This window comes from Cricetulus griseus, chromosome 2 (genome assembly GCF_003668045.3).
Source record: "Cricetulus griseus strain 17A/GY chromosome 2, alternate assembly CriGri-PICRH-1.0, whole genome shotgun sequence".
Lineage (NCBI taxonomy): Eukaryota > Metazoa > Chordata > Mammalia > Rodentia > Cricetidae > Cricetulus > Cricetulus griseus.
The window spans coordinates 24085661-24098573 of NC_048595.1; positions in this window are offsets into that span (position 1 = coordinate 24085661).

Genomic DNA, 12913 nt, shown 5'->3' on the forward strand with positions numbered 1-12913 from the left:
ACAGGGTCAAATGCCATAAATGTACCTTTACTTTTTTGAAAAATTATTATTATGTATTGTGTGATGTGTACAGGCAGGCACACATTGTCATGGTGTGTGTGTGTGTGTGTGTGTGTGTGTGTCGGTTGGTTGGTTGGTTGGTCGGTTGGTCGGTCAGAGGACAACTTTTGGGAGTTGTTTCTTTTCTTCCACCATGTAGGTCCTGAGGACTGAACTCAGGTTGTCAACTTGGCAGAAAGCTCCTTTACTGCTGAGCCATCTCACTGGCTCAAGTTGATTCACCCTTTAAAATATGAGTGAAAGATTCCTCAGTGTATTCCTAGCATCGAGCCACACCCTCCATTGCTTTTCCTCCCCCCAACTCTGGCAACATTATTCTTACCTTCATTGTGTCTTGCCCATCTGGGGCATCAGTATGACAATGTTTGCCTTTATGGAACATTTCTTGGGATAAGCCTGGCTACTTGATTTGAGAGTTTCTGTCAGTGTGGGGCTTGTACATGGTTCTGAGTCATTGTGCCTTGTGTCCTCCAAAACCAAAGGTGTCTGTCTCTCTAAGACTGGGGTCTAGTCTTTGTGTTTGGAAAATAAGCAGGTTGAAAGCTTAGGAATCAACTCAGGAACATCACTAGGAGCTACTACTCCGTGGTTCTCATCAGCCACCCAGAGCCACACTTTACAGGGACTCCCACACTGGTCTCAGCATCTGTGAGGTCATTTCTGAGATGACCACATCAGCTGTCTGAGCACACCTGGACCCACTCATGCATCATTTTTAGGGGATCTGAGGACTCATTTTCCTTCTGGAACAAGCACCTGCTCTCAAAGGTGGAGGGTCCCTGCGGAGCCATGGCTGTCAGAACTAACTGTTGCCTCACTGGAGGGCTTTGGTGGCTTTTGAAGTGACTTCCAGCTTGGTATGCAGCTTGAGTAGCTGTCTCTTTCACTGGCATCTTTTGTACGTTTATGTCCTATTTCCTTTTCTGAGGACAGACCTTAATGATGTGGCATACTTGAGAATACTCATACTCATTTCTTCTTAAAAAGATTTATTATTTTTATTTTGTATGTGTGAAAGCTTTGCCTGAAAACATGTATATGTACCACATGCATACAGTGTCCACAGGGGCCTAAAGAGGATGTCATATCCCTTGAGATAGTGGTTATGAGCTGCCATGTGGGTACTGAGAACTGAACCTTGGTCTTCTGCAAGAACAGCAAGTGCTCTTAACTGCTGAGCCTTCTCTCCAATCCCAGGAATCATTTCTTTTCCATTGTTTCTCACCTCCTTTTCCAAAGAGAAAGAAGAAACAAACATTAAATGTAAGGAATGGTAAGGGGCTTTGGGTCAGTGTTGAGGAAATTGAACATAGACATTGAATTCCTTGAGTCTTGGCCACATAGGCATTTGTCCCCATGGAGCAGTATCCAAAATAGTGGCCCTCACAGACGCATTCTATTCTAGGACCTCACTAAGGGACATAATCCTTCTAACACTTTGACACCTAGTCCTGCCTTTTCCTCATGTTCATTTGCTCCTGGAAAGTCAGTAGACCTCCTGCTGCTGCCCAAAACAGGCACCCAAAGCTTTCCCTCTAAAGGCCGGTTTCTTCCCTTTCACCCCTCACTCAGAAGCCAGATCCTGTCACTCTGTGGCTTCATTTCCCTAAACATGGCCCCTAAAGCCCTCATCAACGACTTCTGACTTCTATACTATCCCCCTCTTGCTAGTCCCAGCCACAGCAGCCTCCTCGCTATTGCTATCACCCACAGCCGAGCCGGTATCTACTGACCCCTCTCCCCAGAACAATCCCTCTGCAGCTCACTCTCTTCATTCAGGATCTTGTACTCAAATGTGCTCTCTGGGTGAAGACTTCTAAGATCACCCTTTGAAAAACAGCACATACCAAGGAAACTTCACTGGTTTTTCTTTTTGTCAGAGCAGCTGTCTGTCCGCATTTTCTCTCAGGCTGCCTAGCAGGTGAGCCCTCTGACAGCAGGAACTCCCTTGTTCACTGTGTTCTCATCACCCAGATCAGAGCAAGTGCATTTTATGGCAAATGAACAGATGGCTTCTCACCTATCTGAATCTATTAATTCTCGTGTAGAACAATGACCACTGAGTATCTTTCTTTCTGAGGATCATTCAGAGGAAGCAAATGGCTAAGTCCCCCAACCAGGGCTTAGCATTTACATCGAAGGTGATTCCTTCAGCATTTATTCAACACTTAATGTGCCTGTGCTCTGTGGCAATGATTGGCAAGATTGGCAATGCAGAGATAAGTCCCTGTGTATCCTCTAGTAGCATACAGTGGAATGGGGAATGGTACAGTGTGGAGTCCTACACACTTCTGAAACACATATGTATCAGGACCTTGGGAAGATGGTGTTTAAAAAGAACAGCAGGAGAAGACCCGGTGGGAGCTTTTCCCTCTTTTCTGTCTTCCTCCAGCCTGGGGGAAGCAGGCCCAGCCTGGGAGCCTCACGAGGTCACAGGGAGATAGGTTGTCCTGAAAGCCCCACTCCAATCCCAGGAAACTCACCTGTTCAAGCTAGCCTACTTCCTGCAGTAAAGGGACCACAGCGAGGCAAGGGTATAGGGATTCTCTGACCCCTCTGATGCATTTTTAGAACCCCTTTCTGTGTAAAATCATGAGCTCTGACATCCTGGCCATCAGCGATATGAAACAAGAGTCCCATTTTCCCTTCGGGTGATTTCCCAGTTCTGCCCGAAAATCCTTCAGCTGATTCCCACTGAGATGCCAATAAAGGCTACATTACGCCCTCTCTGCGCAGCTCTCCAGCCTCTTCTCAGGCTACTGTTCACATAACAGTTCCTTAGTGTCTTTGGAATACACTAGTCTTAGAGATGGAAGGTACCTTTGAAGTCTGAGGGGGTGTTTGATCTCTTAGCTCCCGAGGAGTCTTAGATTGTGCAGTCACCATATGGATAAACTGGGAGCCCTACATAAAATCTCAGAGTTACACCTGGGCAGAACAGAACTGGAAACACTTAGTGAGCACTAGCTACTTCGAGAGACTTGTAGGCATATAGAAAGCCAGAAAAAAAAAGGGGGGGGGAGAGAAAACCTTAGCACGGCGTCCTAGGTGGCATTAGTGATAGGATTGCCAGGTAAAACATGGAAAGTTAAGTTTGAATGCACATGAATAATTTGTGTGTGTGTGTGTGTGTGTGTGTGTGTGTGTGTGTGTGTGTGTGTGTATCCATCCGTGCAATATTTGAGGTATTTTTAGGCCAAGTAATTACTCATTTATCGCAATTCAGATCTAACAGGGCGTCCTGCGTTTTGTTTGCTTACTTGGGCAACCCTAACCTAGAAAACCTCTCCTGGGACTCTGAAGTCCCTCCCTCCATGAGTCTGGATAATGCTGAGGTTCCTGGCCCGGGCCCCCTTTGGCCGAGCACCGCCCGCTTCTCGGGGTTCTCCTTCAGCTTGGAGGGGACGCACTGAGTGGATATGAAAGGTCCCTTTATCTAGGACACTGATTTTTCTAATCTGAAGACATAAATCAAGATTGTCAGAGCTGGAAAGCATTTAAGTAGCGCCTTGCGGAACCAAAAGTGCGAGGGAAGCCAGCTTCGGGGAAACCTTTCAACATTACTCCCAAACAGGGCAGATTTCCGTTTCGTGACGTCACTTCGGCTTCGATCCTTGCGCTTTTGCGCCCTCTGCCTGCCGGGAGGAGGACTCGACTTACCCGATTATTCCAGCCGAAAAAACTGCGGGATCCATAGGTTAAGAACCAGAGACACAGCTCTGTCCCCCAACTTCACTAATGGAAACCCGAGCCTTCGCCCAGGGCGGGGCTCCCAGGGAAAACTGTCAACCCCGCCGGAAGCGGCGTGGGGCAGGGCGGACCCGGTCTCTGCGTGCTCAGAGACCCCGGGAACCCAAGCCCTGCTGGAAGCGGCCTCCTACTCCACCAGCTGCAATTGCTTCCAACTAAGTAGGAGCCTTCCATAGAACCTCAAAACGGTGCGGATGTCTCTGCTGATCAGGTTCCTGCAGAAAACCGGAGGCTTTGAACGAATTCTCCGTTTCCAGGCCAAGATACTTGGCATTTAAAAATATGAATGCCTACTGTCAACCCTGCCTTGCTTTAATTTGCATTATTTCATTTTACCTACACAACCCCGTGTAGTGAATTTTATGACGAAGATTCTCACCATCACTGCCGGTGTCGCATAATCTTAGTTTTACCAGTTATTAGCAGCATCTTGCAGTGTAAGCTACTCTGTGCCATGATTTCTGTGTCTGTAAAATAGGATTATAGAACCTGCTTTATATGATGCTTGATTAACATATTTAAAACATGCAGAACAGTTCTTGGTATATGGTAACCATGAGTGACTACTTAAGGGATTTAGATTTATAAATGAGGAAACAGAAGCTTAAATGTGAAGTAACTTGTCTAAGAATAGACAGTAACGAGAGGAGCAGGTTAGGGAGCATCTTTGCCTAACCCTAGAAACTCACCCAGTTTCTTCCTGTGTGTGTAGGCAGCTGGTGATGAGCATAATTGCACGTGTATTGACTTAGTAGCACCCTGTCCCAAATGATTGCTCTCTAGACATTTCAACAGCAATGGAGTTGGTGAGGGTCTTGTATAACCAGAGCAGACCAGGGGCCAGGTTTCTGTAAGAAATGGGAAGGGGTGGCTCCAAGATGCAACGCCGGCTAAATCCCAGGGAAGAAATAAATGGGCTCCTGAACATGTTAAATTTGTGATCCCATGAAATAGTCAAGTGGAAAGAGCTGTGCTGAGGGCTGTCTTAGAGAAAAGCAAGACCTCTGAAGCTTGTCTAACTGGAGATAGACATAACTGCCTGCTCAGCCCAGAGCTGGTTTGCTAAGAAGCAGAGGCATTTCAAGGGAATGACATGTGACAGGAATAGTGGCCTGATAATGCAAAGTCCTTGGGAGTCCAAGTGCAGAATGGATGGTGTGAACGGGCTGGTGGCTGGGGGGGGCATGTTATGAAAGAGTAATCTCTGAGTGTTCCAGTGAGTCATCAGAATTTCTGGGCAGGGAGAGAAGGTGTCATTAGATGATGAGGTAGGAGGCCTGAAAAGAGTATGGCAAGCAGTCTCTAAGATGGTCATCAATGATCCAGCACCTGTATCTGTACCCTGGTTCAATTCTCTCTCAGAGTAAGGGCAGAGTCTCTCTCTCTCTCTCTCTCTCTCTCTCTCTCTCTCTCTCTCTCTATCTCTATCTCTATCTCTATCTCTCTCTGGTTTTTCGAGACAGGGTTTCTCTGTGTAGCTTTGGAGCCTATCCTGGCACTCTCTCTGGAGACCAGGCTGGCCTCGAACTCACAGAGATCCGCCTGCCTCTGCCTCCTGAGTGCTGGGATTAAAGGCCCATTATCTTAAAGAACAGTTATGTTAGAGTATGTTAGGAGTGATGAAATCATGACTGAGACTAGTTTTATCTTAGGTAACTACTCTTGCTCAGGGGGAAGACATCAACCATGTTACAAGCTTTGCTGTGGACATGTCTGTCTGTCTAGGAACCGATGATTCTGACCAAAGGCCAGATTGGAAGTCTTCTAACAGCCATATTCGAGAGCATGAAAGTGAACTTGCCACCAGGCTGGGTTTGGGATCATGGCAGCATAGAATGCAGTCATGTGAGAGGCCCTGAGTCAGTGGCACCTGGCTAAGCCATATCTCGGCTCCCGACGGACAGAAACTGAGGTTTTATGTTGCCTAGTTTCAAGGTAAAATCTCATACACTAGATGATAGAAACTTGAATGAGGCAATGGCTATGAGAGTAAAAAGCAGGAGATGACAATAAGGTTCATTTGGAAAAAGAATGGAAGACATTTGTCGATGGAATTAAATGGGAACAAAAAGGAGAAGACAGGAGAGAATGGCGTCCGTGGTTAGTAACATGTGGGATGGGCTCTGAAGTGTTTCCAGCATACAGGTCACTGGGGAGGAGTTTTAAAAGGCACTCCTCAAGGTTTCCTGCAAAAATAAGATGAATCAACAGTGAAGACACAGGGATGGGCAGAGAGAAAACAACCACTGTGGTCCGTCCAAAGAAGACAGAGTGCAGAACAGAGATGGTAAGTGTTGGAGGGAACTCTTTTCCCAGTGAGATTTACTTACCCAAGTGTTTGGTGTAGTGCACTCTGCTTCATCAGATCACATTTCAGCATGTATTGACAAAGTGCCTTCTCTGACAGGCACTGTTTCAGGTACTGGGGACACAAAAGAGGACACAAAGCCCTGGCTCTCATTGCATTCATCACTTAGTCTCTGGTAGAAACAATACGACTTTTAGTTTGTGAGTGCCACTCCAAGGCTATGTAACAGTTTTAAACTTTGAGAATTATGGCATGCACACAGGTGAGCCTTCCAATGTTGTTAACCCATTTCTAGACCTCTTGAAGATCTTGCCCTCTCTCCATCTCTGCCACTCACGACAGAGCCACATGCTAGACAGTGACATAAATCTAATTCTCCGAGCAGCATTTGCTGCACTTCCAGTTATTTTCTCTTGTGATCTGACTCCAACTTATCAACACCAGGCACTGCAATGAATCCTACATTCTGTGTTAATGCTCGCCATGTTAATATCTTTTCTTCTGGTCCTATAAGTCAGGATAGGCTAAGTGGTGGTGCAGTAACAAATGGTCCCTACATTTCAGTGGTTTAGACTGTAAAATTTTAAAAAGGGGCATTTATTTCTTGTTTGTACTACTTAAAGACTGTGGGCCTTTGGAGAGCTCTACTCACAGTCCTTTCGAGATTCACGTGATGAAAGAAGCCAGCACTTCAAATAGTCAGAATTGTGAACTTGGGAGTGTCTTGATGGCAATTGCTTCATCTAGGACTTATCACCAACAAACTGACCCAAGCCAACCTTAAGTGGGCAGGAAAGTGCTTTTCTACTCAGTGTTTACAAGTAGGATAAAGAGGTGAGAGAGCTGGAGTAGTTACAAACAGCATGGAAAGGTTCTTATACCAGCTTCAATTCCATGGGTAGTCTTTGTAATCACTCCATTGCATTAACCCTCAACTCCCTCACTGTCGGTCATTCATTGAACTGACTTAGCCAAACTATAACCCAGTTAAATACAACCCTGACCACATCCATGCAACTGAAAGGGTTTCCTACTTCAACCCCCAAGTCCCAGCCTAGATATATTGGGGGGGGGCACTAGAATTGTTCCAGGCTCTTACATTCTGGCTTGGGGATTAAATTCGGGATGACATTGAGAAGACTGAACAAGGGAAGAGAGAAGCTCCGTGATCTCCTGTTGTGAACCTCTTTATGTGTGTACCTCCCACGGAGATTGGGAAGGACTTGCCATTTTCATTTGCAGAGAGGGTAAAGGAAGACAATTGGGGAGGGACAAGACAGGTGTGTAAAGGTGGACAGGTGAGAGACAGCTTTAGTATGTGATGGCCATGATCACAACAATGTCTGCTGCCTCAGCCCCTTAGTGAGTTCTTGACTTTATCTTCCCACTGTCAAGTCTCAGACAGCACTGCCTCATCTGGAGTCCTTCAGCCTTGTGACCTGTCTCACAAGCCCAACTCTTCTCTAGTCTCGCCTTTAAGTAGAAGTCAGATTTGACCATGCGGATTCCTGGTTTGAATCTCCTCAAGGGATACCCTTGCTTCAGAGAGAAAGACTTAAGCCAGTCCCACCCAATCCTCAGGGTCAGAATCTATGTCATCCATCGTGCCAGTCACATTTCTGTGGCGGTGGAGCACTTGAAAAGTGTCTAGTCTTGCTGGGCGTTGGTGGCACATGCCTTTAATCCCAGCAGTTGGGAGGCAGAGGCAGGTGGATCTCTGTGAGTTCGAGGCCATCCTAGTCTCCAGAGCGAGTGCCAGGACAGGCTCCAAAGCTACACAGAGAAACCCTGTCTCGAAAAACCAAAAAAAAAAAAAAAAAGTGTCTAGTCTGAGGTGAGAGGTGTGTAAGCACAAATTACATAACAATTGCAAAGAAACAGTTTAAAAAGGAGATTGCAAAAATAGTTAATAATTTTAAAGTATCAATTATGAACTGAATCGAATTGTATGTATATATTGGGTTAAATATATTGCTAAACTAATTTTATTTACAAAAGTTTTCACTGTGGCAGTTAAAAAGTCTAATATTGTGGATGGAACTGGAAGAAACCATTCTGAGCAAGGTAACCCAATCACAAAAAGACAAACATGATGTGTACTCACTCATATGTGGACCTGCTTTATGATACATAGTAGTGACCATGCTTTATCAGAGCTGTTTTTAATGATGTTGCTCAGAATGGTTTCCTTCCAGATGATGATTGAGAAGCTAACTTTAAAAAAAATGGTGCCAGGTACCACAAGAGTAACAGAACTGTGCTGTTTTCTGGGATTTTGTTTTTTACATTTTTTTTGTTGTTTTTTAAATGGAGTGTTCTGGATGTCTCTACAATTTTGTTCAAATGACTGCAGAACCTGGAAAAGCTGTTGCTGCTATTGATGCATAACATATTGCTATTATTGGTCTCTCTCTATATATATATATATTATATAATTTGAATTTTTGGAAACTTTAGCTGTGCTGTCAACTTTGGAAAAAAGTATCCCAGTTTACTGTGTTGAGTTGGCATAGTACAGAAATTAACAGCCATATTGATCTAGAAATGTTGAACTTAATTTTTTTCCATTTGTACAGGGGTAATGCACTGTATTAAATATGTAAGGTCTTATCTATGTGGGTTTGATTACAAAAACTAATAAAGTATTCTCTAAATAAAAAAAGAAACAAACAAAATTTATTACTTCAGGAGTCTACATATAGTGTCTGGGTCAGTTCGGACCTTTCCTGGATTATCTTACTTCATCCTTGGTGGAAAACAGAGAAACCAAAAATCTAAAGAAAGATTCAAATTTTAACGAGCTCCTCTGATTTTCCCCACCTATTCATTGGCTCTTTACATCAAACCATTCCACATACCCAGGAGTACAACATATCCTGGCTATTCTTTCACTTCTCTTAAAGTTGGGGGGATAATTTCAATCCTCTTAGTGTTGCTGTTTTTTTCAATGTTTAGATTACAATATGATTGTTATTTCCCCTTGATTTTGGTGCTTCCAAACATCCCATTATGTTGTGTCCTTTCCAGTTTGATATATTTTGAAAATGTGAAAACTCAACCAAAAGCTAAAATATCCAACACTATCTGCAGCAATGTACGAGAAGGTACACCCAGGAAGCTTCAATCCTACAGAATTTTCTAGAAGAAAATTGGTCCTACTGAGCATGTGAGGAATGGTCTTCTTAGTGGAATAAGACAATTTGTTATATGTTATGCACCTTTTTTGATCAAATTAGACTACAATAAAATCTTGTCTAAAATTATATATGTGTCTCCTATGTATGTGCAATGCTGATGTAAACTCTGCTTACCAGTTTCATTTCTCTCCTTTAATTTTAACTAATAAAAGTTTTTTTCCCCAGCTTGGACTAGGGACGTAGGCCTGTAGTCCTAGATGCTTAGGCAGTTGAGGCAGAGGAAGCACAAACTGCAAAAGCTATAGCAGAAATTCAAGGTCAGCCTGGACAATTTGATCTTCAGAACAAAAACCCTAAAGCCTAAAGTTGTGTCCCTATTATCCCTAGTACTGGTGTGTGTGTGTGTGTGTGTGTGTGTGTGTGTGTGTGTGTGTGTGTGTGTTCATTCTTCACTGAAAGTAAAAAACAAAACAAAACAAACTTGGGCCAGCGAGATGGCTCAGCAGGTAAAAGGCTTGCTGCACAAGGCTGATGACTTGAGCTCGATCCACAGAACCCACAGAAAGGTGGTAAGAGAGAGCTATTTGGAGGCCGGCCTAACCAGGGCTTTCCCCAAGGCCCTGATGGATACAGAGAGAAACTGTAGTTCCTTGTCTAAAGCCAGGAACATGCCTGGCAGAGCCAGTAATATCCTGGGGTGAGCGCTTTAGGGAAGCTTTTTCCTGAGGCTCTGATGTATGGAGAAGGAGCATAGCTACTTGTCTAAAGCCAGGGACATGCTTGGCAAGTCCAGTAATGGCCTGGGCCAGGGCCCTGGAGGAGCTGTGAATTCCTGAGACCTCAACTGTCCCATCCTAAGAAATGGTTCTCAGTCCCAAGGTAGCCCTGCGCTCCTGTGGCTCAGTCCCAAGGTAGCCCTGCGCTCCTGTGGCTCAGTACCAAGGTAGCCCTGCGCTCCTGTGGCACATTTGAGACCTCTTCTGTTCCCTTTATGCACATTCCCACCAACTCTGTCCCCTTTTCCCCCTGAAGACTGTGTGTAAGATGCTGTCCTTTACCCCAAGCGTTTCTCAGTGTAGCCCTGGCTGTCCTAGAACTCGCTCTACAGACCAGGCTGGCTTCAAACTCGCAGAGATCCTCCTGACTCTGCCTCCCAAGTGCTGCAATTAAAGGTGTGTGCTACCGCTGCCTGGCGATGCTGTACGTCTTAATAAACTTGCTTAGCATAAGACAGCTTGTGTAAGATGTCCTGACCCCAACTTTCCTATCTTCTTTCTTTCCTGCCACTGAAGAACGACCTGCTGGTAAAGGTCAGAGAACCAACTCCACCAAGTTTTCCTCCATGTGTGCCATGGTATGTGGGCCCATACTCACACCTCCCTCTCTTTCCCCCTTCTCTGTCTGTCTGTCTGTCTGTCTGTCTGTCCGTCCGTCCGTCTGTCTGTCTGTCATATACACACTCATGTTCTAGGGTCTCTAGGGAGGCAGCATATGGCTCACAGTCATCAAGGCCATGGTAACAAAGGTGACTGAACGGTTGTTGAGGAATGTCCAGTAGAACCTGGGCAAAGCAGGGGATCCAGGAGGCGTGCGCCCTAGTTGTGGCCGAGTGGAGCACATCATCACTCATTGCCTTGAGAAGGCAATGAGAATTTCTTCTCTTTATGTCACATCTAAGTGTCACAAGTGTGCAGACATGGCAGAGCTGTTATTGGGTATTTTTCATGATGAAACTAAATAAAAGGGGAATGGGTCCCCCCTGTTATAGCGGACCTCTTTTCCAGACGGGCTCTACCTGTGTATCCCAGGCTGGCTTTGAACTCACCATCCTCGGCCTTCCTCCTCCCAAGTGCTGGGGTTATCACTACACATCACCACGCCCATCATGGTCCTGGAGTGGCTTACCTGGGTCCTTCATGGGGATGGTGGGCTGGGACGGGTGAGTCGGGACCGCCGTCCGCATGTCTTCCATAGATGCAGCTGATGATCAGCAGCGTAGACAAGGAATTTAGTGTTGGGATGATGGTCACCGAAGCCTGCAGGCTGCCCTTACTGGACAAAGGGATGTGGCATCAGGCGGATTGCTCTCCCAGAGCAGGCTATGCCCCTGATCTCTGCAACCACGTCCCATGTGACATTACGTCCCATGTCATGGAGGGCATGGTACAGGGCAACATAGGCAAAGATTGGAGGCAAATATCGTGCAACCCGGGGCCAATGTTTAGGCACCTAGCAGGTGCTTGGCAGAGACTGTGGACTGAAACAGGGAGACATGACAGTAATACTCTATGCTTTCCTGCCTTGTCTTTCTCAACCCAGCAAGCCACCTCCACTACCACTATTCACCAGCCGGGGAAGCTGCGGGGCAGAGAAGGGACCCCAACTCAGGTCCTCAAGCTTCTGTGCCTTCATGTTTTCCGTGTGCTTTCCCCCAAGCAAGTTCTGAGCACTGACTAAGAGCCAGGCCTGTGGCCCAGACCAGTAAGAATTCACTGGCTCCTAAGGGTCTCTCAGAAAACTCTGGCTATCACTAAGTGTTATTATTATATAGATAGGCGAAGTCTACATGGAAACCCAATGAAAGCAGACATTTAAAAAAAATTATTGGTCAGATGTGGTGGTGCACACCTTTATCTGAGAACTCCAGAGGCAGAGGCAGGCAAATCTTTGTGAGTTCAAGGTCAGGCTGATCTACAGAGTTCCAGGAAAGCCAAGGCTACACAAGAGGCACTGTCTCAAAAAACCAACAAAAAATTGCTGAAAGAATTTTTTGGGGGTGGCGTGTGTGTGTGTGTGTGTGTGTGTGTGTGTGTGTGTGTGTGTGTCTGTGTCTGTGTCTGTGTCTGTGTGTGTGTGTGTGTGTGTCTGTGTGTGTCTGTGTGTATCTGTGTGTGTGTGTGTGTGTGTGTCTGTGTGTGTGTGTGTGTGTGAAGACAACTTCTGGGAGTTTATTCTTCCACCTCTGTGTCCCCAGGATTGAGCTTCGGCCATGAGAATTGGCAGAGAGTGCCTTTATCTGCTGAGATCTCTCATGGGCACCAAGGGTGGATGGGAAAACTGGGGCTGGGGAAGTGAAGTGTTTCATTCAAGGTCACCCAGCTGGACAGTAGCAAGGTCAGCAAGGTCAAACACAGGCTGGCTGCACCATTTCCTGTCTGCTCTGCCTCGGATCACTCCATAGAACAGCCAAAGGGAGTCCTTGAGAAAGGAACTAACAGAGGGCCACACAAGCCTTCTCTCATGGAAAGGAGGCCAAGCTGTTCCTGGGCTCAGAGAAGAGGGCTAGGGCCAGTGGGCACAGGTGCTGACTAGTAACTTCCATCAGTAGTGGGCCACAGTTGTGAACTGCGTCATCACACATGCTGACCCAGGGAGGGACACTGTGGTGCAGGAGACTGACCACAGTATCAAAAAGCTCGGTGGGTCCAGGAAGATATGTGGGGCTCTGCTGTCCCACAGCAGGTGTCAGGTCCTGTGCCGGCTATGCCTGTGAACTGGGATTGAGGATGAGCGATCCAACTTTAAAACAGTCCCAGAACTCCCAGGGGAAATCATTCTACCCCATGCTTCAACTTCCCAAGCATTGCTGCCTTCTCTCGGGTCTTTCTGTCTCCAGGTTTGCTGCATCCTGAACCGTAGGACTACCCACACTCTCTCT